The sequence below is a fragment of the Anastrepha ludens genome, chromosome 4, assembly GCF_028408465.1.
Source record: "Anastrepha ludens isolate Willacy chromosome 4, idAnaLude1.1, whole genome shotgun sequence".
In the NCBI taxonomy this organism is placed as follows: domain Eukaryota; kingdom Metazoa; phylum Arthropoda; class Insecta; order Diptera; family Tephritidae; genus Anastrepha; species Anastrepha ludens.
In genome coordinates this window covers 30,081,602-30,108,842 of record NC_071500.1, presented here as the reverse complement: position 1 = coordinate 30,108,842, position 27,241 = coordinate 30,081,602, and positions in this window count along the sequence as shown.

Sequence of the window (27,241 nt, the reverse complement as noted above, 5' to 3'; positions counted from 1 at the left end):
AGAACAAAAACAAATTTTAATCATCGAATTCACTTTATTGTTTTTCAAAATATTCTCCATGAAGACCTATACACTTTTGCATGCGTGTGAACCAATTGTCGAAGCACTTTTGCCACTCTGAATGAGGTACCTCCAAAACATGCATTCTGAATGGCGCAACCGCTTCTTCAGGTGTCGAAAAACGTTGACCTCTCAGTTTGTTTTTCACGTACGGGAATAAAAAGAAGTCATTCGGTGCCAAGTCAGGACTATACGGCGGATGACCCATTAATTCGATGTTTTGGGTGCTCAAAAATGCAGTTGCTTGAGCCAAAGTGTGAGAGCTCGCATTGTACTGGTGAAGAGTGATCCGTCTTTGGCGATTGGTTTTCCTAATTTCTTGGAAGACAACTGGCAAACAAATGGTTGTGTACCACTCAGAATTTACTGTTCTGCGTTGTTCTAGTGGTACGGTTGCGACATGTCCAGTTTTTCCGAAAAAACAGGCGACCATTTGCTTGGAAGTGCCTCCTGCGGGAACAACTTTTGTTGGATTTGGCTCATCTTGAAACACCCATACAGTCGACTGATGTTTACTTTCGGGCTCATACGCGTAAATCCATGATTCATCACTTGCGATCGTATTTTTTGAGCATTTCCTTCGACCAATCGACACGAGCCTTTTTTTGAGCGATTGACAAATTGTGTGGGATCCAACGCTAACAAGTTTTTTTGACAAAAAGTGATCAAAGTGTGTTTTTTGTCTTTTGTTTTGTTTTTTTGTCTTTTGTTTTTCTTTGTTTTTTGTCTTTTGTTTTTCTTTGTTTTTTGTCGTTTGTGTTTCTCCTTTTTTTTTTTTTTTTTTTTTTTACGTTTTGAGCTTAAGTTCATCCATGCAATGTTGCTGAGTTAATCCACGTCGAAAGTTGTAAAAAATAATCGCACGAAAATGTTCACGATTTAATTCCATTTTTGGACCGAGATGAATCTTTTAAGTTACTGTAAACAACACAAATAGCGCTGGTATTTCAAAACGTTCTGAGTACGTAAAAGCCAAAAAATGTCAAACTATGCGATACAGCTGTCAGTTGCCAGATTGCAACACCAGGGCTGCCAAATCCCGAAATATAAAAGGCACCCCTCGTACTTCCAACTCCGTACTTCAGTTTATAACGTATTCCATGATATGGTTGTCAAATAATAAATGAAATGATGTGCTTGCGGTTACATTTCATAATATTTTATTTTCGCATGACCAGTTGCGCTAGACACCTCTTTGATAATAGTACGAAAAGGTGCTCTCCCAGGAGAGGAACTTGATTGGAGTTTTTTCCAAACTATATCATCAAGAGCGATTTCAATATTCTTCTGTTCAATATTTTCTTCACTGTCGTCTTCAGAATCAGTCAGCAACTTCATTATCGTTCGACTTCTGCTTGCACTCAAACTATCTCCCTCTTCTTCTTCGGTGTTTAACATGTAACTTTCACATTCACTATTCGCGATTTCATAGTCACTCTCGAAAAATTCTTCCAAGTCATTTTCCCTTTCAGATTCTGAGCATTCATTAATCTGAGAGCATTCGACAGGATATTATTTATTTCTTGCAATACCTCCGTGCTTCTGGTTTTATTGGACATCCTTGGAATCACATATGAATTAGAATAAATAAGTTAAACATAAATGACAATTTCAACAATTTTTACATATTTTATTTGAATTGATGGCATGCGAAGTAAATACCAGAACTTCAAAACTGCGTTGTACAATGATCTTCAATGAATATAGCGTGAATTTCCTTATTTTCTATCACATCTGAAATGGGGAAGCCCTAATATAAATTAGAATGGAAATGGTGTCGCCAAATGTTTTCGATAGTAAGTGCAAAATGATTTAAAATTTGAGAATGTTGTAATATGCCTATGGTAGAAAATGGTATACCTATATAAATGGTACGCATATTTAGATCCAGATTGAGCTGAAGGAAAATGATACGGGCAAAAAAAATTTAACTATTGTTATACGAAAAGTCAAAACATTAATTGCAAAGAAATTATTACACTTAGAAAATAAGTTCAAACTTACATATCAATTGATGTTTTTTTGACACTTGCGGTAGAAATAGTGTTAAATGCATTCATTTCATTTCATTTATTGCCCAAAATCATTTTAACATAGGAGTTTACAAAGTTATGATAAAATTAGATTATTTGCATTATCCTAACATACATTTGTATTTATCTAGGAGTTTAAAACTTATTTTTCTTTCGATTATACATTGGTTATCATTATTATTTGAAATGTCTTTGGCATAATTTTAAAACTTATTTATATTCTCCCAAAAAGGGCTTAAAAAGGAGATAACGTATATTAAACTTCTATAATTTATTTGGCTATAAATTGATGAATGTTATAAACTAAATTTTCATCGTTGAAGTTGTAAGTATTGTATCGCCTATGATAATATATTGCTTTACTATTTTTATTCAACATATTATTATTTTTTAAATATATTGGTGATAAATGTTTTTCTGTTAGAGGTAATGATATTTCCCTTGCCTTTGACATATATTTGTTTATCAGTTCATTTTCTATGAATGTCAGTTTATCAACAAATCTTACTGACGATTTCATTAAGAGAAAGTCTATGCGTGATATTTTACATTTTTCATATAAACTATTATTAGAAACTCTTTTCCGAAAAGTACCACTTCTGTAAGGTTGGCGGTTAAGACCGCTACAAATTCTTAAAACATATCATTCAAATCGTCTGAGTCTCTCCATTTGGCTCGATGAAATGTTGAACCATATCGGATGAGCATAAGATATGATTGGTCTTATTATTTGTTTGTAAATATTTATTTTAATACAGTTCGATAGTCCAGCCTACCTTCTTAATAAATTACAATAGCTAAAGAACATTTTTTTTGCTTTTGTCAAAATGAAATCTATATGTCTTACAAAGGTAAATTTGCTATCCAAAATTATGCCTAGGTATTTGATTTGTTCTTTGTACTTTATGTTGAATCCATTTATTTTAATTTGAGGCTCATATTTACGAGCATTTGGATATAAGTTTTTACGTATTCCTTTAACAATAGTTGTTTCGCTTTTATTGAAGTTTAGTTTTAGCTTCCATTTGTGAAAGTATGTATTTAATACATTTAGGTATGAGTTAACGGCTTCATTAGCTTTGGTGAGATCCCAATATAATTATATCATCTGCGTATATGAGCTCTTTAATATCGCAATTATTAATTTCGGAACTTAATGGTGGGTCAGGGAAATCAGCTAAGAAGATGTTATAGAGAATTGGCCCCAACAAAGAACCTTGTGGCACACTTGAGCTAACGTCTCTTGTCAAAGAATTAAATATATCTTCACTAACATAAAATGATCGCTCTTTTAAATAACTATACAACATTATGCAAAGATTTTTTTCGAAGTTGAAGTTCCCGTACATTTTAAATAAGATTCCTTCCACCCAAGCAGTATCGAATGCTTTTTCCAAATCTAGACTGACTAATATCGTCGCCTGTGGTCTATTTAAATTACTACAAATAAAATCAGAGAGTAAAGTTAGTGCGTGGCATGTTGAATGATATGGCCGGAACCCAAATTGATAGTATTTTAAGACATGTCGCTCTTCTATATGTTGTTTTATTTTTTCAAGCAAAAAATCTTCCAATAATTTACTAATATTTGAAAGAAGAGATATTGGGCGGTAATTAACAAGAGCACTAAGGTCAGTGTTTGGTTTCGGAATGCATTTTATTTTTGCTGTTTTCCATTCCAGTGGGAAATAGCCTATATTAAGTGAGTGATTAAAGATAATTGCTGAGAATCTCCAGAAAGTGTTTGTTGTTAAATGCAATTCGACAATTGCCCGCGCATTTACATTTTGAGTAAAAAGTTGAAAATTTTCAGGAAAATTTTGTGAAATTTGTTGAATTGAGTTAGAATATTAATGTGAACGAAAAGTCCTACAGCGAAATTATATATTGAACCAATTTTAATTCACAGACTGCCACATTTGGAACACTGAAGGCTTCAAAACTCAACCTGGATAAGTGCTGAAGTATTCAAACTAAGGGTCCGAAAATAAAGTTCAGTAAGTATTGCTAAACAAACTCAATACTACAAGTCAAAATACACGATATCAACACGGATACAGGAAATGCTTGCAGATTAAAGTTACAAATATTGGGATGGTATATTTCCACAGCACCTTAACTACAGCTATACACCGCATTTAAATGCCCAAATTCAACCCAATGCAATTTTTATTGTAACTAAGCTTCAGAATGGACTTTACCGACCTGACAAAAAAATGTTATCTCAACATTATTGACCGCATTAAAAAATCAAACAGTTTTACAACATATTTCAGGCGCAGTCTCGCAGTCATACAATGCAAGCAAATGAGGGACGTTTCATTAATTTGAAATGTAATGGAATTGAAGCGTAAACAAATTATTTTTCCCACATTTGCAGCGTAAATATTTTTTTTTATGAACTACATAGGAGTTGAATGGGTTGGTGCGTAATTAGCATTCGCGTAGGTGCGTAGGTTCGAATCTCCGTGCATGATACAGCAAAATAACAGAAAAAGTTTTTTTCTAACAACGGTCGCACCTCGGCAGGTAATGGCAAACCTCTGAGAGCATTTCTGGTATGAAAAAGTTCTTCATAAAGAACAATTCGCCGTTCGAAATCGACTTAAAACAGTAGGTCCCTCCACTTGTATTTCTGAAAGTATTTTCTGAAAGTTTATTTATTCATTAATATCTATATTGTCCCCTTGAAAGTAATCCCCATGAGATATTATGCTCTTGTGCCAAAGTTTTTTCCAATCTTCGAATCACTTTAAAAAATCATTTTTTTATCTTGTTAAGGTCCTCTTTCGATGCCGTCTTTATCTCGTCAATCGTAGCGTAGCGTCGTACTTTCATGGGCCTCTTCAGTTTCGGGAACAAGAAGAAAAAGTCACAGGGCGCCAGATCTGGGAAATACGGTGTCTGTGGCAACATTAGTGTGTTGTTTTTGGCCAAAAAGTCGCTTCGCACAAATTCCGCATAACTTGCAGGTAATACTCCTTATTAACCGTTTTACCCCGTGGCAAGAACTCATGATGTACAACGCGTCTCATGTCCAAATCATTGAAAAAAATCGAATGGCATGAGTCAATCGATATGTCTAGGTCCTCAGCGACGTCTCTAATGGTGATTCGACGATTGGGCTATACCATTTTCTCCACTTCATAAATTTTTTCGTCTGCTGTTGAAGTGATCTGGCGTCCGGCACGCTTTTATCCCGTTCACATCTTCTCGGCCTTCTAAGAACATTTTGTACCACCGTTAAACGTTGCTTTGGTCCAAAGTAGCTTCTCCGTAGGACACAGTGAACATTCAAAATGGCCAAACTTTTCGGCGTGAGTGGGAGACATGAGTACCAACATATCGCCACAAAAAAATTGAAATTCGAATATACGCAACTTGCGAAAATTCAAAATTCGCGAAACTTTTTGGACACACCTCGTAGGGCGTCAACAATTCCAGATCGCCAGTGAATACGGTTTTGCGCTACAACCCTCAGTTCGCTCCATGATAAGCTAATAGTTGCCATTTCGAATTCGGTTGAACTTCATTAGGTTGTACGAGGTCTTCCAACTGAACGTCCTGCCTGTTGAAACAGATTCCATCTTAACGCTTGTCTAGCCACGTTGTTTTCTTCTTTTCGAAGTATGTGACCAACCCATTGCCATTTCCTTCTCCGCACTTCACAGGCAATCTCGAACTGATTGGTAAGCCTAAGCAACTTGGATTTGCTTATTTTACGGTATAAGAAGATTCGTAGTATGCGTTGAAAAAACCTGTAACCTTCCAAGTAGTGCATCCCTATAGCAACACAGATTTATCGCATGCATTGAATATTTTTAGATTGGTACCGTCGCTTATGTTGTTGTTCTGCCATAGAGGCGCGAGAATACCTGAAGCAGACTTCGCTTTACATACTCTTTGTTCAACATCTATGTTAGAGCCTCCAGCTGCGTCAACAAAGCTCCCGAGGCAGCAAAACTTCTCCACGCTCTCAAACTGCTGCCCATCGACGTTCAATGACTCAGAGGTGGTACTGTTGAGATACAAGGATCCAGTCGAATGAAGTTGATGTTGAAGAGGCATTCTCATAGCCTTAAGATCAAAAGGCTTAATGTAAGTAAGCAGATGTCATAGGCATAGGCATGGTGTTAGCAATCTTCCATTGCATGCCACACCGATCACCAACAGAAAAAGTAGTCATCCGCTCAAATTTTCAAATAATCATTGATTCGCCTTCCTACCAACTTTAGTCTAAAAAGGTAATACAAATATCGTATTAGCTATAGCTTACTGCAGCCGCCGTAGACGAATGGGTTGGTGCGTGACTAACATTAGGAATTCAGAGAAAACGTAGGTTCGAACCTCGATTGGGCACCAATATGTAGAAAAAGTTTTTTTCAAAAGCGGTCGCCCCTCGGCAGGGAAGGGCAAACCTCCGAGTGTATTTCTGAGATTAAAAAACTCCTCATAAAAATATCTGCCGTTCGAAGTCGGTTTGAAAATGTAGGTCCCTCTATTTGTGGGGAAAAAAACCAAGACGCACGCCACAAATAAGAGGAGGAGCTCGGCCAAACTCCCAGAAAGAGTGTACGCGCCTATTATATATATATACATGTATATAACTTACTAATTTCGAGACAAACTCGGCATCGCTAACCCCTTTTTCGAATTAGAAGATTACCTCTTTAATCGGCTCTCAATGGTTTTGAAGCCATCAGCTGACTAACTGAATACATAAACATGATGATGGTGGCTTACTTATAAAAAGACTATGATGCTGTTGGTGGCGTACGAAAAAAATCAACATAGTCTATGACTACGACTGATTGGACGAGTGTGTGAATACGTGTGAAATGAGCGAACAGGACTCTGTTGTTGAGCTCACGATGACGTGGCAGCCAAAGCTTTATTTTTCACCGTACCGTATGCCCAAACCTGGTGATCCATCACCCTTGATTGAAGTTTGATGAAACAGAAGAAGTAGCCAACTGATTGTCATTACGTGTCAGGACTTTTACATGACACCAACTACTGTACATTTGCAAACACACCTTAACGAATATTTGCATGCATAACATGCCGTCCACATTGTGTGCGCATATTTTATTCAAAATATGTCTCTTCCATATAAACTATGCTCACCGATGCGATTTTTATTGAACAGCATTCAGTTTGTAGTTTTTTGAAGTTGTCACAGACAACAAACAACGGCAGAAAGAAAAAAATAGAAAGCATACAGCAGCATACATGCAGTTTTACTGAACCAACAGTAAAGTACTACTCACGCACACAGCAACTGACTTCGATTGCATGGTGATGGATTTCGTGAAATATGCGCAGAGGCAGCATCCGAATAAAAGCAATCCATTCGCTGGATGAAAAAGTAACTAACGAAAAATATTTGCTCATAATTATTGCTTACATTTGCACACTTTTTCTACGAGCGTAATTTTTATACCCGCGCGCACTCACGCGTTCGGAAGCGGTATACAACTGTAGACCCCTCTATATGTAGAAAAACATATGGTGTGCGTCACAAATAGGAAGAGGAGATTGACCAAGCAACCAACAAGGGATATAAGAGCCCATTACATTAGGTTACGGAATAAGTTCATAGCGTTTTTAGCGAAGACTTTTATTTAAACATAAACAATAATTATATCAATACATAGGTTAATCAATTATATATTCGCCGTGTCTGCTTATAACTTCTTCCCAACTCTGGCCCAATTTGTTGATGCCGTTCCGCCAGAAATCACCTGCACTGGTGTCAAGGAAGTTGTAGAGCTAATTTTGATGGGCCTCTTTGCTATCGAAGGTAACGCCCTTCACATGGTTTGACAGGAAGCGGAAAGGATGGTAATTGGTCGGTGCAAGGTCCGGACAATACGGCGGATACTGAAGGGCCCTTCATTTGAGCTCTTGGAGTGTGGCTTTGATGACTTCTACAGCCTGTGGGGCCAGGAGTTGTCGTGAAGGAGTATAGTTTGACCATGTCGATCAGGCCTTTTCAGTCGAGTAGCCTCATTCACACGCTGTAGCTCGGTAGAGCCCTTGTTAACCGTGTCATTCTTTTCGCGCATTTCCCAGTGCACCATGACCTCCCAGCCCCACCAAACACATATCATGATCTTCTTGGGTTGAAGAACCGGCTTGACTCTGGGCTTTGGCGTATCTGCCACCCTTTCTTTGCTTCATATTGACGTATAGGCACCATTTCTTATCTCCCATGACGATTCAGTACTAAAAGCTTTGTTTATGGCCGCGTGTTGCTCGATGGCGGGCGACGTGCTGAGAAGCAATTTGAAGACGACTTTCTTTGTTTTTGTTTTTCGGTTCATTTTTTTTTCGCTATTCACAACTAGTTTGGCGATCATTTTCCTTCAAAAGTCGTTTCCCTTTGAGACGTTCTTCATCGAGCTCAGAAAGTCTTCCACTGTGGGACGTGTCATTGATGTCAAAGTGACAATTTGTGAACTTTGCAAACCGTGCAATGGACTCACCTGCGACTCCTTTGCCATACATGTCCCAAATGTCCCGGGCTGCTCCGGCAGCTTTTGACCTCAATGAAAAGCAAAGAAGGGCAGGTGTCGAAAATGTCAGAAATGTCCATTTCTAGGCTTCAAAACTAATAAACTAATAAATCATTGCAAAATAAAATAAAATATAAAAAACTATGAACTTATTCCCCAACCACATATATATGTGTAAGGTACCTATCATATAGCGGTAATTTTCAAAACCGAAAAGACGCGTTATGTGTGAAACAAAATTATTCAGTTTAGGTGCAACTGTTGCACGCAAGAAAGGAGACACAACACAAGTAAATTAAAAAAAAATGGGCTGTGCTATGGCAGTTTTTGGGTATCTCGAAACAACTTGAAGAATCTTGCTCAAACTTGATACATGTAATGCTCACTTATAGTAGACAAATAAATAAATAAATATAAATATAAATAGTTTAATTGTACTTCGTTTTTAACTGCCTTTTCCCCTTGCTCACTCCACTCGGGGCATAGGGCCTCGACTCAGTCTTGCGTTGGTTTCGTTAATCTATTTGCTATCTGACAGGGTTGGTGATTAAGCTGCCACCTATTAGCCTTAAAATGTTTCTACTTTGACTATAAGAATCTCTTATGAATTAATTTGCTCAATAAATAAAGAAAGAAATATTTTTGCTACTAGATAAACACCACGCCAATTTTTGAGATAGATAGGTGGGTGAAATGGTTGAAGTGCCAATCTGGCACTCCCCAAGTAATAATAACAAGCAATAATTCTCATTTGTTTGATTCCAAAGTTAACAGCCAGTCAAATTTAAATTTTACTAACTAAACTGTGCGTGGGTATATTTGGCTTCATTACTTGTTTTTTGCAGCTTTTGCTAATCAGTTGTCATGCAATATGCAATGGTGTATCATGCAGGTATATATACATATTTATATGTACATAAGTACACATCTAGGTCACTCTTGTAAAGCCGATTTATTCAACAATTCTTTGTTGAAGCTATGTTGAATATTGTAAAAAAGCAAGCCTTTTCCCCCCCGCTCGAAATAAAGCAAGTAAAATTGCAACTGTAATAAAAATTGGAAATTCCAAATAGCGCCAAAATGAGAAAAAACATGTATTCCAAATACTTGTTTACTTGTATTCCAAATACATACATATATGGAATTCAATTCGCTTTAATCTCTCAAATACTTTTCATATACATTTATTGACCTTCAACTTCTGTATTCGCTTTTATTTACTTTTAATTACTTACTCTTTTAGGCTATGAAACAAATTCTTACAAACTATTACAAATTGAGAATTTACATTATTGCGATATTATTATTATTATACATAAATATATCTCTACATCAAACCCCAACTTAATTGGCACTAAGGCCTTCAGTGCTATTGCGATATTGATGTAAGAAAATTTTATAAATAAATAAGGTAAAAGTAAGATTTTATTTGTTTAATGAATTATAAATATTTCAGAACTTCAGCTAAATACATTAGACGGGATATAAGAAGATACAGCAAATTAAGTGGATTATTACAAAAATGAAAACAAGTAACATCGCAAAAGAGAATAGAATAGCACCTAATAGAATGGAACAGAACATATTAGTTGATAAAATTGAGTTTACCGCATATGAAGTTCACATGTTACAAAGTGTGATAAACAAGTTAGGGAATATGGAAGTGAATTTGGAGAAATCAACAATAATAATGTTTGAACAGGGCGAAAAATTATCTTGCCTGGGAAAATGGCAATTTAAAGTTATATAGTAAAGGTGTCATCGTTCGGAACAGGCGATAATCGGATTGTGCATATCTGAAGAATATGGCGGGTGAGGTAAGATTTCCCACTTCAGTGTTTCCAGGTAGGTTTTAACGGGTTAGCCAACGTAAGTGAATATTTGGCCAAGTCCTCATCCATTTTTCATCACCCGTCACGATGCGATGAAGAAAACCCTTCCGTTTTTGCAGCTGGAGCAGTTGTTCATAGGCGAAAAACGACGTTCCCCTGGTTTTAACTCATAAGGAACCCAAGTTCCCTGTTTCAGAACCATTCCCAAAGCATGGAATCGCTTGGAAATGGATTAGCGGGTAACTCCTAATACTGAAGAAAGCTCTTCTTGCGTTTAACTTGGATCCTCATTGAGCAATGCCTCCAATTCAGCATCTTCGAAGGTTTTTGGCCTTCCTTCACGCGGACAGCGGACGGTCGTCAACATTAAAATCACTGTCTTTGGAGCGACGGAACCAATCTCGGCTCGTTGTTTCACTTAAAGCAGCATCTCCATAAACTTTTTGTAGCTCTCGATACCGCTTCAGTCGCCGTTTTTTTTCGAATGAAAGAGGGAAATCTACACTTCCCGCAAATGACGATTATTCGGCGTAAAATCAGACATTTTCACAAAACCGAAAGTATATGACACCTAAAGAAAATCACTAATATGTCGAAGCAGTTTGTTTACCATATGTCTAACCAATTTTATGACGTTTAGGTTATGTTAGAATCGACTAGGGGGCGTCCATAAATTACGTGAGGTGTTTTTTTCAATTTTCTGAACCTCCCTCCCCCCCTGGTGAGATGTCGTGAGATTTTATTCAACCCCCTCCCCCATCCCCCAATCTCACGTGAGATTTTTCAAAATGTGGGTTTCTTATGTAAACGCGTTGGATTGTTATTGTAAAAAGAAAAAAAAAGTTGCTTCGTGCTTTTATTTACGACCAGTTAAGACTAGTATTCAATATTGCAGAGAGTTATAAGTGTGGAGTTGCCTGATCTCCCATCGGGCGTGTCCCAGGTGGTGGATAGGGAGCCCTGGCATCACAAGAGTGGCCTTCCCTGATGGGGTGGGTTCAACACTCGTGTGATGACTCAAAGTTGGCATAGAATCAGGGTGCCATCCGCGAACCACACTGGCTAGGGAGGAAGAGAAGAAAGCGGCGGGCAGAGCTCATGCGGGAGAAATCCTCATGTGGCTCTGCCGGCCCTTCTGCGTCTGTGTCTTCCAAACGACCTCGGTCAGCGGAAGTGACACCCACGGAAGCTACCGAGTCTTCGGTGGGCACAGGCACTCCCAAGTTGTCTCGCTCTCGAGGCAAGCGGAGAAAGACGGCGGCTGAAAGCAGCACACCTCCCTGCCCTGCGGTTGCCGCCAATGACCGAGCCACGACCCCCCAAGGTACGAGCGCGGTCTTGGCGCCGGTCAATGTGGCGGGAAAAGTTCTGCTGAGCCACGTCCCTATCGGCGCCTCGACAAAATGTCCAGCACAGCTGTCTGCCCGGCGAAATCTTCGTCAGTGGAGGATCGGGAGCTGGACCTTCACCCAAGCACATCCAAGGGTGCGGCCAAGCCATCCTACAGCGAGAAGGCTGCCGGCCCACGACCTGTGGCTGTGATTGGAAAACTGGGGCCTGACCATCAGCTGACGGATGCAGAAATCAAATACTGCAAAAGCCAGCTGATGCGTCGGGTTATTGCCTCCGGTCCGGAAGCCAACGCGAAGGGCTATGAGACAAAGGACGGCACCATAAAGGTGACGTGCGCGTCTCTGGCCAACTTCGAGTGGATCAGGACCGTGGTCAATAACGTGCCCCCATGGGGACCACTCGCTTCGCAGTCTACAGCGAGGAGAGTGTACCCCTCAGGAAGGCCATCTGCTGGATTCCGGATCCAGCCCTGTCTACGGCGGATGTCCTATCCTGTCTACGTGCCCAGAATCCGGGCATCAACACGAGGCTTTGGCGAGTCGTCTCGTACACCAAGGGCAAAAACCGGGAAGGGAAGGAAGGGGCTGCTCTTGTGGTGCGAGTGGACGAGGCCAGTGTTGATGTCATGGGCTCACGGTACGGGAACCGTCTGAGTCTCTTCTTTGGGACGGTCAGCTTCCGTGTCTTTCCCAGATGACTGACTCGGACGATTCCTGTAGCTATCGTCCCTTGACGGTGACGCAAATTAACTTGCAGCATTCCAAAGCCGCTACGCACTACTAAGTAGAAGGCTTTCCCAGCTGCACACATTACCCCACATAACAGCTGTGCAAGAGCCCTGGGTCTTTAGGGGCCGTCTCTGTGGCTTAAGTGCGCTGAAAGGGGCCACGTTATTATATGACAGGAGTTCTAGCAGACCTAGGACCGGTCTTATAGTATCATCCCATCTCACTGTGACGGGTCTTGAGCAATTCTGTTGCCAAGACCTGGTAGCGGCTGAGGTGGGTTATAGAGATAGACGCGGATGGTCGAAGTTTGTGATTGCATCTGCTTACTTTCCTTACGATGCTCTGGAAGGGCCACCACCCGGGAAGGCCACTAGTCTCGTGAGGTTCTGTGAGCGGCGCAGTCTGGGCCTCATCCTATGTTGCGATGCTAATGCCCAGCATACAATCTGGGGCAGCAGCAAGTGCAATGGACGGGGCTCTCGACTATTCGAATTTATCGCCTCCTCCTGCCTAGACATACAAAGCAAGGGCTCACAGCCAACGTTTGTAACGGCTAGAAGGCAGGAGGTGATTGATCTAACCCTATCAAACTCAAAACTTGGGTGGTCAATCAAGAACTGGAGGGTCCTTGCCGAAGATTCGTGCACGGACCACAGGTACATTGAGTTTCAGTGTGGCGAGGAGGCACAAATGCCATTGCCCTCTAGAAACCCAAGAAAAACAGACTGGCAGAAGTTTAGGGAGGCGTTGCGGGACCTTGGCGTTGCGCCACCAAGACTTCGAAAAGAACAGGCCATTGAGGCGGCTGTTGAGAAACTCAACGCTGCCCTAACCGAATGTTTTGAGTCAGCCTGTCCAATTCGACCTCTCCCCAGCCGGACTCCCGTTACTTGGTGGAATCGAGAGCTCCAGATGCTGAGGCGCGAGTCGAGAAAACTTCTAAACCGGGCCCTCAAGACTAACCGTGCAGAGGACTGGGAGCGATACCGTGATGTTCAGAAGAACTACAAGAGGCTTATTCGGGAATCGAAAAGAGCCTCATTTAGGGAATTCTGCAGCGGTATTGAATCTCTGAGTGACACGGCGAAATTGGTTAGGATCCTGAAAAGGGACCCAACGGCAAAGCTGGGGTCACTTAAGAAATCTGATGGCTCCTTCACGGAGCGGAAAAGTGAGACACTTAGCTTGCTGATGGAGTCTCACTTTCCTGGTAATCAGATAAGCATCAGCCGGCAACAGCCCTTATTGATAGAGACAGTTGTCAGAGCTGCTACACCTTCTCGGCATGACTGGTTCGTTGCCAGATCTGTGGTGAATGAGGCCGCCATTCGATTTGCCATCAAATCTTTTGGCGACTACAAGTCGCCCGGACCAGATGGCATATATCCTGCCATGCTGAAGGAGGGTGCAGAGTTCGTGACAGCAGCCCTGAAGAAAATCTTCTCGGCATGCCTGGCACTGGCTTACATACCACGCTCTCGGAGGATGGTGAGGGTCGCTTTCATCCCAAAGGTTGGAAAAGACGACTACGCCAGCCCCAAAAGCTTTAGACCCATCAGAATGACCTCTTTCATGCTGAAAAGTCTCGAACGACTGGTAGAACTGCGCATACGTCAGAAGTCGCTGAAGGCGCACCCTCTGTCTCTATTTCAGCATGCCTATCAGAGTGGAAAATCCTACGAGTCGGCACTGCAAAACCTTGTTGCTAGGGTAGAGCTGGCCATCGACAGGAGGGACTACGCTATGGGTATCTTTTTAGACATAGAGGGGGCGTTTGATAATGCCACTTCTGATAGTATGTGTAACTCTGCTAGTAGGCACGGCGTAGACCGGGTGCTAGTAAATTGGATTCGTTCGATGCTGGCCCAAAGCATCATTTCGGTGCGAGCAGAGGAAGATCTGCTGGTGTCATCGGGGGTTAACAGAGGCTGCCCCCAAGGCGGTGTGCTGTCTCCGTTGCTCTGGTGCATGGTAATCGATCCTCTACTCACCACCTTAAACGATTCGGGAGTCTACGCACAAGCATATGCGGACGATGTTGCTTGTTTGGTAACAGGCTCTTGGCTTATGAACATCTGTAGGAAAGTGCAGAAAACTCTGGATCGGATTGACACTTGGTACTGTGCGAACGGGCTGTCGGCAAATCCCGCCAAGTCTGGTATTGTCCTCTTTGCCAGAAGGAGGAAGCTTGATGGACTCGTTCTGCCAAAGCTAAAAGGAGTCACAATCCAGCTATCCAAGGAAATCAAATATCTTGGAGTAATCCTCGATAGCAAGCTCCTATGGAAATCACACGTTGAAACAAAGGCATCCAAAGCGCTGACAGCTTTCTGGCAGTGCAAAGGTGTCTTTGGGAAAACGTTGGGTCTCTCTCCTAGCAAGGTCCTATGGATCCACACGGCTATGATAAGACCCATTATCACCTATGCATCAGTGGTCTGGATGAGCAGACTTTCCCTTGTGAGAGTCAGGAGGGCCTTATCGGGACTACAACGCACTGTGGCCATCTGTTGCACCGGAGCTTTTCCGACTACTTCAGGCCCGGCACTAGATGCTCTGATTGGTTTACCACCACTTGATGCTTTCATCCGAGGAGAGGCCTTGAAGGCCATCTGCAGACTGAAACACAGTGGGAACTGGTACGGCCCTTGTCCGGCATTGGAACACAGAGAGGGCATGGACATCGATCCAACGATTCTCTCCATGCCCCTTGACTCCATGCCATCAAGGGTCGTACTTGAAAAGAGATACAGTGTAGTTGTGGGGAGACTCAGAAAATGAGCCCGGCAAACACTGTTTTCGTATTTTTACGGATGGCTCCAGGACCGAGCATGGCTCCGGCTCTGGGGTCTACGTGGAATCCAGCGGGACAAAACTGCACTTTGGTCTTGGAATGCATGCATCTGTGTTTCAAGCGGAGGTGTATGCAGTTCAAGAAGCGATGAACTTTGTTGTGGAAAAACGATGGAGAGGCAGATCTATATGTGTCTGCAGCGACAGCCAAGCAGCGCTTATGGCCTTAGACAGCCCTCAAACCACATCAGGTGTAGTGAAGTCCTGTAAATCCAGGCTAAACTATGTCGGCAGACATAATAGCCTGATGCTAACATGGGTCCCGGGACACGTGGGTATCGCGGGTAACGAGACCTCTGACTCCATAGCTAAGGTGGGCTCTGAGGCCAACTTCTTTGGCCCAGAGCCCGCTTTGCCACTCCCCTCTGCGGCCATCACGGCCACGGTTAGCAAATGGGTAACTACTACCCACAAGCGAGCTTGGCAGGCTGAGAGAGGCTGCAGATGGACAAAACTGATGTTACCTGTCATGTCCGATCGACTGTCGCAAACCCTTCTGTCATTAAGCAGAGGGGAGTGCAGACGGCTGGTTGGACTGATGACGGGCCACTTTCTGTGGGCAAAGCACATGGAAAGGTTGGTCATCTCAGACAGTGTACTCTGCCCAGCTTGTGAAGAGGAGGATGAGACGGCGGACCGCTTCCTGTGTGTCTGCCCCGCCTTCGCTCGAATCAGGTTTGAGGTCTTTGACACTGATGTGTTAAGAAGCGACCATCTTGGCTCCTTGGCACCACAAGATCTACTCAGATTTCTTCGGAGATCGGGTAGATTTAAAGAAAATTAAAAGGGAATCCAAGTGTAGTACAATGGACTCAATTAATGTCTGAGTGCTGCACTTGCTAGTTGTCCCGACAAAAAAAACAAAAAAAAAAGTGTAATAAAAATTTAACAATAGAAGACTTAAATCGTAACTACTGCGATTAAAAAAAGAATATCTACTCTAATTCAGTCCAAGGAGAATCATGCGCGGTTTCAAGAGAGACTATTGGGACCAACATGTCCATATGATTTTCAGTAAAATCATGTGCTCCTTCAACTTCGTTCTAATCTAGCCACTCTAAGCCGTTGACGCTTGCGCACAGTAACTCATTAGCTCGTCTTGTGACAATCCGTGAGGGTCGCACTTTGCGGAACATACGCGCTTGCTTCGCTGGTGCAATATGAGCTGCTCGCCTGTGCTCTGCGGCTCTTGTGATAGATGCGAAGTAAATACCGCATGTACTGTAGCATATTTTCTCTAAATCATCACGTATACTTGGGCAATAGAGATCAATAGGCGTGCTGATGAAGGCATTCAGCGGTTCAATCGGTACGCGTATTAGAAATGGAGCAAATGATTTTCCGTCATGTTCTTTAAAGGCCGGAATTGTCAAACGTCAACCTGAGTGATAGGGCGTTCGGCTCATAGTGGCGCGAAAACAACCGACGGGCTAACTGTACCGCAAATTCAGCTTAAATTGAGCTATTTGGTATAAAACAAATATGGTGGTTTGACAGTAGTAATGTATAACGTCGAAGTATGAATGAAATTATTTTCTTTTGAACGAATTAGTGAATGATCTTAATCATACTACGATTAAGCTTGAGATTAAATCTTAAGCATGTACAATTTTTTTGTTTCAATCAGAAAAAAATTGCGTGATATTTGCCGAGACCCCCCCCCTCTCTCCAACGTAAGATTAGATGAGATTTGACTCGACCCCCTCCCCCCCTTAAACATCTACGTAATTTATGGACGCCCCCCTAGCACACACTGCTGGCGGCATCTATTGACAAACAGCGAGAACATAGTTGCGCACCTAATATTAACAATTATAATATCCATCGAGACCTAAAAGTAAAAACTATCCATGAAGAAATACGTAACAACCGCTTAAAACAGAGAACTTATGGCAAGACTAAGTACATAAAGGGTGAGTTTTTAAGAGCTATAGGAGTTTTTCAAAAAAACACACGTAAAATTCAAAAAAATGCATGACATTTTTATTTAAATCGATAGTACAGTCCATATAATTTGATGTTTGAAGACTATTTCTTGCAAATGTTGACCGCGACTGCGTTTCAAATGGTCCATACGCTTAGTCCAATTTTGGCATACTCTTTCCATTGTTTCTGCCGGTATCCCACATATAAATACTTTAATGATGTCGTCTTTTTGTCTGTTTTTTTATATTATTTTTTGCAAGCGAGATCCCATGTAAATTCAAAGGCTGAATTTCTTTTGAAGAAATAAAAAACTGCTGGACTGACTGGCTGACTACATAGAGGACTCTCGAGATGGTTTCATCGCAAAACGAGAGGATTGGGGTTCCCTTGAGCACCCATGGTATACTCTTGAAAAGATGGGCCCGCGTCAATTCAGCGAGCGCTGAGCTACTGCGCAAACGCGCAAAGTGATGAAATGCTTCCGGCTACGGGTGGATCGGGAGCACTCGAGGGATCTCTTGAGGCTAACGAAGCTGCAACTCTCGAATTTGGTTGGTATACTTGCCGGACATTGCCCATTAGATGTGCGGTGAGACTTAGGATTGCATCAAGTCCTTTCTGTAGAAGCTGTCTAGAGGATGAGGTGGAATTATCACAGCATCTTCTTGTCAGTTACCCTGATATCGCTGAGGAAAGATTTAGATATCAGAGCGCTCATTATTCTGTTACTCTCGCGGATATTGCGTATCTAAATACAGGGTGGCTGATGAAAGCCGTTACCAAAAAAAAATTGAATAACTTTTTTTCTTTTTAAGTTATCTGTTCCATTTTTGTTTTAATTTGCAGATTGATCTTTAAAATTTATTGAAATGGATAACTGAGACACGCAAACAAGAATTTGGATAGTCCGCCGCTATCACGCACTGGAGTCCGTAGTTTTGGTACAGAGAGAGTACAGGCGGATGTTTGGCGGCGATCCCCCGAGCAGATGGACCATAATGAGACTGGTGAATAATTTTGCTGAGCAAGGAACAGTCGCCAGAAGGCCTTATCATCGAAACCCACCAGTTCGGACGGAGGAAACGATCGCTGCTGTAGCTGCAGCTATACAAGGCAATCCAAGGGTTTCAACAAGAAGCTTATCTTCTCAACTTGGTGTCAGCCGACAGTCTTTGCAAACAATAATGCACAAAGATTTAGACTTATTTCCCTACAAAATTCAAATCGTTAACAAACTGAATGCAGCAGACTTGCCGATTCGCTTGGAATTTTGCCAGAAGATCCTGCAAATGGTGGAAGAAGACCAAAACATGTTAAACTGCCTTTTCATGTCTGATGAGGCCCATTTCGATTTAAACGGCAATGTGAACAAACAAAATTGTCGAATATGGAGTACTTCTAACCCACAGATACTCCACGAGACGGAATTGCATCCTCTTCGCGTGACAGTGTGGTGTGCGGTTCCTTCACGCTGTATTGTCGGGCCTTATTTTTTTGAAGAAAATGGTTACACCGTTACGGTTACTGGAGACCGTTATTTGAAAATGCTGAAAGAATTTTTCTATCCAGAACTACGCCGAAAGAGAATTCCGTTCAACTCTGTGTGGTTTCAACAAGATGGGGCAACGTCTCACATAGCCCAGACTGTTATGACAGAGTTGCGACGAAAATTTCCCAATAAACTGATTTCAAGAAACTCCGAATTTCGTTGGCCCCCCAGGTCGCCTGACCTTACTGCACCTGACTTTTTCTTGTGGGGTTTATGTAAACAAGAAGTTTATAAAACAAAGCCAACAAATTTGGATGAACTAAAACAATCCATTCGGGCAACAATTGCGGCTATTCCTGTCGCAACTCTCAAAGCAGCAATGAACAACTTTTTACTAAGATGCCGCACTTGTGTCAACGAGCATGGGGGGCATTTAAATTCAATTATTTTTAAAACTAATATAGTTAAGCTACATTTAATAAAATTTAATGACCTTCAACTTGAAAAAAAATAAATGAATTCCATACACTAAAAAAAAGCTATTTGAGTTTCTTAATGTAGCAAAATTCATCAGCCACCCTGTATCACACACCTAGCGAAATTCATCAGTAACTTGAAGCGGTTAATACAGATGTAATTAGCCACTGTTGGTCGTCATCAAATCCAAAGCCTTTTCTTCCTTTTTCTACTACCTTCCTTTTTCAACACCCTTCTTTAACCCCCTTTCCCCTATGCTTGGTATCACAACGGACGAATTTTGAGTATTTGTCCAAGTGGGCCCCCACGCATGGGCAGCCATTTATACCTGGTCAATTCGAATGCTAAATAATAGTTATTATCATTATTATTTATTAGCACACTGGAACTAATAAATAGTTGAATACTTCCGTTGAAATTCCCAAAAATACAGCTACACAACAATCAGAGGATACTGCCGTTCGTCTTAAGACTAGAAAAATCTCTGCTCGCATTCGCCTCCCTACAGCTGACAATGGTTGCAGATAGCGAACTTACGTCTTGCGCTACTTCTCTTCTGTGAACGTTGAAGCACATTCCTCTCCATTTCTCAACTTCTATGTATACTATGCCCGTTTCGTAGAGCTGCAATTTAAATAATATTTGAAAAATTTTACTATTGTAAATATAAGTTTTGTCGTGTTTGGCTTATTTTATACCTCCTCTGAAGGAATTTTGTTGAGATCCTTAGGAGTGTGCTTTTATTTGACACTATTTCTGACGTTGAGTGCCTATTCAAAATGTAATAATGCACATCAGTGAATTACGCTCGTATAGGGTTTGGAGTGCCTAAACTTCCTACCATTTGCCACATGCACACCTAATCTTGAAACTATTCTTCTGGCATTAATTCTCCTGCCACATTATTAACGCAATCTGTCGACCTCAGCTAACAAACGCATTGTATCCACTCGTAAAATTTCAACACAATTTATTTATCCCATAATTTGGTTGCTCATACGACAGCGCATACCCACCCAGACGCTTGTCCGCCTATAAATATTTATGCAGCATAAAACATATGAAACTGGCAGCCAGTGAAACATATACACCCTACCTACGTTTCTTTTCTCCATTGTGGATAGGGAATTGTAAAATAAATTTCCTTCTATTCCCGCTAGAACATGGTCACGTCCGCACACACACACACACATACAAATACGCACTGTAATTTAAATGTGTACTTTGGACTACTCCCCGAGCCCAGTTCGCCGTCAGGCGTAGGTGGTGGTACAATTGAAATCCCTTTTTAATGAAAAAAAAAATATGTATGCACACTTTTCATGTGTGCGCATATGTATTGGTGTGGGCAACCGTATGTGTGAATTACCATTCCATGTCTTTTCATGTGTGGTTTTATGAAAAAATGTCGCCTTTATAGGTGCTTATGCACACGTATCCAAACGTGTGTGGCATGTATGTAGGGTGTATGTATGTATATATGGCTTGAAGCACATACTTGGTGGCATCTGTTCCGGTCACATGCCGACTACTTCTATATAAGGAATTCAAATTTTACAATATGCGTGAGTATTTGCTGTGCTGGTTGGATTCTTTAACTATGCTAAGCATTCCATTCACTTGTGCATGCTCTTGTGTGCGTACATATTTTCATTGTGGGTGTATACTCCTTGTTATATATTTCTACACCTTTCATTTCTATGGCGTACATAAGTGCAAAAGTACAAAGCACAAACAAAACAGCACATTCAACTTGCAACTTTTTTTTTATATTCATCCTTTACTTATTTTATTCTTCTAAATGGGCTAACATTTAATTTACGGAATAAATTCTACTCCCTTCCTCTTTCAAGCGTACGTATAGTTACATAAAAATATGATGATGCATGACAGCTCAAGATGCGCTTCTTTGTATAGGCGTTGAAATATGCACCTTGTAGGAATACTCCTTGGCTTACTTGAAATGCACTTGTTCACACCATTTGACTGGCCAAGTCGGCAACTGCAGCTTTTCGCATCATTTGTTCGTATCTCAACAACGCCGCCAAGTGCTTTTGTCAGCTGGATAAAAGAAATCTCATCCAGTTGGTTGAGCCAATTCGCACGTGCTCACTGCAGTAATTACTTAAAGAAAAAGTTCATATTGGCTTGCACACATAATAAGCAAGTGATGGAGTGATGATTTTATAAATCCAAGTAAACTAAGCAATTAGCAACACTTCACGAGTGGATATGAGAAATTTATTAAGGAAATAATCACGTTTTCATCAGAACAGCCCTTTCCAGGAGCTGTGAAATTTTTCTGAAATATTGTGTATAAGGTGTCTTCAGCAAATTTTAGATTTTCAAATTTCAATGAATACAAATATTTTACTTTTTTTGTAAACACAAAACTCGATTTAGCCGATGCCTCGAACAAAAACTAATATATTTCAATCAAACTCGGTACATATTACGCTTTATCCAAGCTGAATTGGAATTGAAAATGAACGTAATTGGTCGATGACCACGCCCACATTCACCTTAATAAGCCACCTTCTGCACAGAACAATGCACCCGGATAGGAGGTGTTCGACTGTCTCTTTATTTTCTGACTATGCTGACAGCTTCTACAGTAGTCATTGGATGGTGCCCCTAATCTACTATCATGCCCTACTATTATACAGTGCTCAGTGCTTTCTATAATTCTTAAATCTCTCCTTCTTATTTTATTGCGACCCATGTTCTATTCGAACCACGTGATGTGCGATAGAAATTCACGTCGGTAGAAAAATAAAAAGGGACCTCTTGGGAGAGGTATTTGATTATTTTTATTCAGTTCAATCACTTTAAAGAATACATAATTTTGTATTTCAAAACTACAGGCAGTTGAATAAGTTAAATAAATTAAGGCGTCACTAGTGAGGTAAACCTAAAGAAAACCTACAGGCGATTTCTTTAATGATATTATATGACATTAGCACCTTTCAAAGTATTCCCCATAAAACAGAAAAAGAGTCATAGGGAGCCATATCAGGTTAATTCGATGGCTGTTGGTATTGGTAGTCATTCCATTCTTGATCAAAATTTCACGGAGAATGATGGCACTCTGCGACATTGTGTTATCGTGGTGCGAAATCCACGAGTAGTTTTCCCTATTTTGACTGAAAACAAAGTCGTTTCTTTGGTATTGATTAACTGAAAGCTCTCCCCTCAATCACTTTATGTCTGGATTACGCGTCGTACACAGAAACTCTCGCTTTGGCTCCTGTAATGATGAGCTTGTGCGTTTAATGAATGTTGGAACAGATTCAGCTTTGAAAATCAAGCAATTGCCGATATCAACGTGATGCTTTTTTTTGCACGAAATACAGGCCATTTGGAACCAAGTTTGCAGCAATCAACCAACACGGCGCAAACCTAAATCATTAACTAAGAGTTTTCTAATAACAGGTGTTATTGGTGAATAGATTGCGCTACCGAGGGATGATTAACGATTTTTTATGGCCGAAATTGGATGGTATTGATCTGGACATCGTTTATTTTCATCAAGAGGGCGCTACGAGCCACACAAGTAACGAAACCATTGATATTTTACGGAAAAAGTTTCCGGACCGTGTTATCTCTCGAAGAGGTGATCACAATTGGGCACCGAGATCTTGTGATTTAACACCTTGTGACTTTTTTCTTTGCGACCACGTGAAAGGCAAGGTCTACGCCAACAGCCCGGGGTCGATTCAAGACCTCAAAGATGGAATTCGTGCGGCTATCGAGGACATAGGGCAGCCACTTTGCAATTCAATTATGGAAAATTTCATGAAAAGGATATTGTCCTGTAAGCGTGGTCGTGGTGGTCACTTGCCTGGTATTATTTTCCACTATTAACGGCATACCTTTCTCTTTATAATGAAATAAACATCCGTTCATTTATATTAAAAATAGTATTTTTCTTTGAATATCAAAATAACACCTCTTATTAGAAAACCCTTTACATATATTATATGTATAGCGCTTACACTCTTCGCTAGTTGGACCTCCTCCTATTTATGCTCCACAAACGGAGGGACCTACAGTTCTATGCCACCTACAAGCAGCAGATATTATTTAATGAGAAGCTTTCTCATAGCAGAAATACGCTCGGAAGTTTTCCATTGCCTGCCGAGGGACCGCAGCTATTAGAAAAAACTTGTTCTATCATTTGGTGTTACATGCACTGAGATTCGAACACGAGCACTACTGCTTGGTAGCCACACACCAACGCATTCAGCTGCGGCAACCACCACGTAAATATTTACAAATATTAAATTCAACTACCTCACATACAAAACGAGGCCTTACACATTCAGTTTACTGAGCAATAAATTTGGTATTTTATAAGCACTTAATCTAATCGACGTATAATACAAACAGGGGTTGGCGCAGATAGGCTCTGGGCGGGCATTTGTCGGCAAAGAAAGCGAATAATGGCTTGAGGTATGGTTATCTTTTGCCAGCCGGTCTAAAAAGAAGCAGCCCCAAGGAAGCAATTTACACACACAAAAGGATTCAATAACAACATTTTTTACTTATTCAACCACCAAATACTCAATTTCCTGGGATTTAATTTAGAAGTATTTTTACAATACCCTTCTAAGGATGCATAAAGGCAACTGGAAAACGAATTTCCCTTGTATTATCCTCGACGAAGTTTTCTCGCTTTCGCTAACATTTACTACATATAAATACATCATAAAAGCTAACTAGTCTGGCTGTCCATTTATCCTTTTATTTTCGTCCGTTTTCCTTTTTTGGCGAAAACGGAAGCATTTTTCAGCACTTTAAATAATTACAAAAATAAAAAAGAGGCATGCAAATCCAGCCGGATAATAAAACGCATTTACATGAATAATAGCCAGAAAAAACCAAACAAAGTTTACACAGAAAAGAATGCTGCGTTGCCGCTAAACAATAAATCTAGGAAAACCAACAATGATAAAGAACAAAAACAACATTAATAACAATGAAAGCTGCAACGTCAGCAGTGATTTTTTATTAAAAACAACAAGCAAATTACAAAAACACAATAAACAAGTAAGGAAGTGCTAAATTCGGTCCGGAATGAACTTTTTATGCCCGCATAAATTTTAGTAAAATTTTATTCGGGCTGAATGTTAACTTTCTTTAATCCCAAACAAACTCATAAGCAATGAGGCACATAAACAATCAGCAATACAGGGTGCATAAGGTAACTAATAGCATGCATTTATGTGGCTATAACTTCGCAAAACCATTACTTCTTTTCACTTTTTTTCAGATAAGACATGGAGGACTACAACTTAACTCAAGAAATGAAGAGACATGCAGTTACCATCGTCATCGATCTCGAAAACTCTAATTTTCCTAAGTGCACGCGTTCATAAGATTCGCTGTGAATTGGAAATATCAGCCGGCATTGTAGAATCTGTTGTAAAACGAAAAAAACATGAGGAACGTTCTGGCACAGCCCGATTTGCAGAATTTTTTCCACAAGTGCAAGCGATCATTGACGAGAACCCTTCAAAATCAACGGGGGCCTTTGCGTTAATGTTTCTGAGGGTCTCATCTGTTGAGTTGTTCAAGAAGATCTACGGTATAAATCTTACGTTATTTACAGAGGACAGTTTATGTCGGAGCAAACACGAGTACAGTGAGTTATCTGCTCAAAACGCATTCTAAACAAATTTAAATACCTTAAAGTGCCTGAGATGCTAAGGTTTTTTTCTGACGAAAAAAATGTTGGCCAAGACTAAAAGGCCAACGGTAGAAAGAACCGGAGGGACAAATGGCTATGCTCTTACCCTATAGAGGTTACTGTTATCATGCACACAAAGTTTCTAGCCAGTGTTATGATTTTAGATGTTGTGAGCAACTAAGCGCAAGTCATGCAACCACACTTTTCAAAGACTCAAAGATTTCGAGTGAATTGTGCTGTATATATCAAGGTTCTAAAGACAGTAGAGGAACCCTGAATAGAGAGTGGGCGCGGTGACAGCCCATACATCTTTCAGCAAGACTCTGTTAATTCACACAAAGCCAAGGCGACAATATATTGGATTGGATTGAGAATTTCCATGACCACAAAAACCCGAACTTGTGACCACCTAACTCCCCACGCCTTAACCCCCTAGATTACTAGGTATAAGGCGTAGTTGAGCGTGAAAGAAATCAAGCATATTTATAACACATTTTCTTCTCTGAAGCTGCAATTAATACCGTTACGGTCAATATGCATTAGGAACATTTTATGAGAGCAAGCAATCGTTTTCGGACCCGGATCGAGGAGATTAATGCAACTAATGGAAATTGTATTTATTACTTTATTTGTAAAATTTATTGAATATTTTAATATAAGTAGATTTATAATAAGTTAAAGGTTTGTAAAAATTTTGTAAAGTGTCACTAAATTTTGTTCAAAACAAAAGCTAATTCGTTTTCCTTTTTCATGTAGCCCTCAAATACCGTACGCATCGTGAATTCATATTTGATTTAAATAAGGTGCGAAGCAAATGTGTATCGAAGCGAATGTGTGGCGAATTTGGGCGAGTTTTAGTAAATCCTGGCGTCACTTTGTTAAAATTTCTAATAGGACTATGAATAAGTTCGTGCGGTTTTTTTTCGAAATTTGAAACTTTATTGACGTAAAATGGTTACAAATTTAATATTCAAAATATTGTCCATCGCTTACTACTACTTTTTCCCATCTTTCTGGCAATTCACGGATTCCCTTTGTGAAAAATTCGGTCGGTTTTGCCGCAATCCACGAATCGATCCATTTTTTGACTTCATCGTAATTACGGAAGTGCTGGTCAGCCAGGCCATGTTGCATCGATCGGAAGAGATAGTAATCGGATGGCGCAAGGTCTGGACTATACGGCGGGTGGGGTAGGACATCCCATTTGAGCGTTTCTAAGTATGTTTTGACCACTTGTGCAACATGTGGCCGAGCATTGTCATGTTGCAAAATAACTTTGTCGTGTCTATCGGCGTATTGCGGCCGTTTTTCTCGCAGTGCTCGGCTCAAACGCATCAATTGTCGTCGGTAGACATCCCCCGTAATCGTTTCATTCGGTTTCAGTAGCTCATAATACACAACACCCAGCTGGTCCCACCAGATACACAGCATAACCTTCAGGCCATGAATATTCTGCGCCGACGTCGATGTTGAAGCATGGCCAGGGTATCCATACGTTGCCCGACGTTTTGGATTGTCGTAATGGACCCACTTTTCATCGCCAGTCACAATTCGATGCAAAAAACCCTTTCTTTTGTGCCGTTGAAGCAGTTGTTCGCATGCCATAAAACGGCGTTCAACGTCTCTTGGCTTCAATTCATACGGCACCCAATGGCCTACCTTTCGGATCATTCCCATGGCTTTTAAACGTTTGGAAATGGTTGATTGATCAACTCCCAAAGTTTTTGCAACCTCTTCTTGCGTTTGAGCCGGATCTTGATCGAGCAATTCCTCCAATTCGGTATCCATGAACTTTGGCGGCGCACCCTCGCGTTCTTCGTCTTCCAAGCCAAAATCACCACTTTTAAAGCGTGCAAACCACTTCTGGCACGTTCGCTCAGATAGAGCATGCTCACCATAAACTTCCACCAAGATACGATGACTTTCGGCTGCTTTTTTCTTCATATTAAAATAATGAAGAAGAATTCCCCGCAAAAACACATTATTTGGCACGAAATTCGACATTTTCAAGTGTGGTAAAAATATTGTTGTTTACGCTTCAAATAAAAAACTTATACTGACGTTTGTGCCTTACGACAGTAGCTCTCCAATGAATGTTTGGAAATGTGGATCGATGGAATAATAATCAAGTTACGCCATCTGTTGTAAAACCGCACGAACTTATTCATAGTCCTATTATTTTTCGTATTTCTGTTTAGAATTCATCATTTGTGCCACGTTTCAGTAATTTTTCCTATTTCCATTTCGAAAATTTCCGTTACGAGTCAGGTGAGCATGGCTATT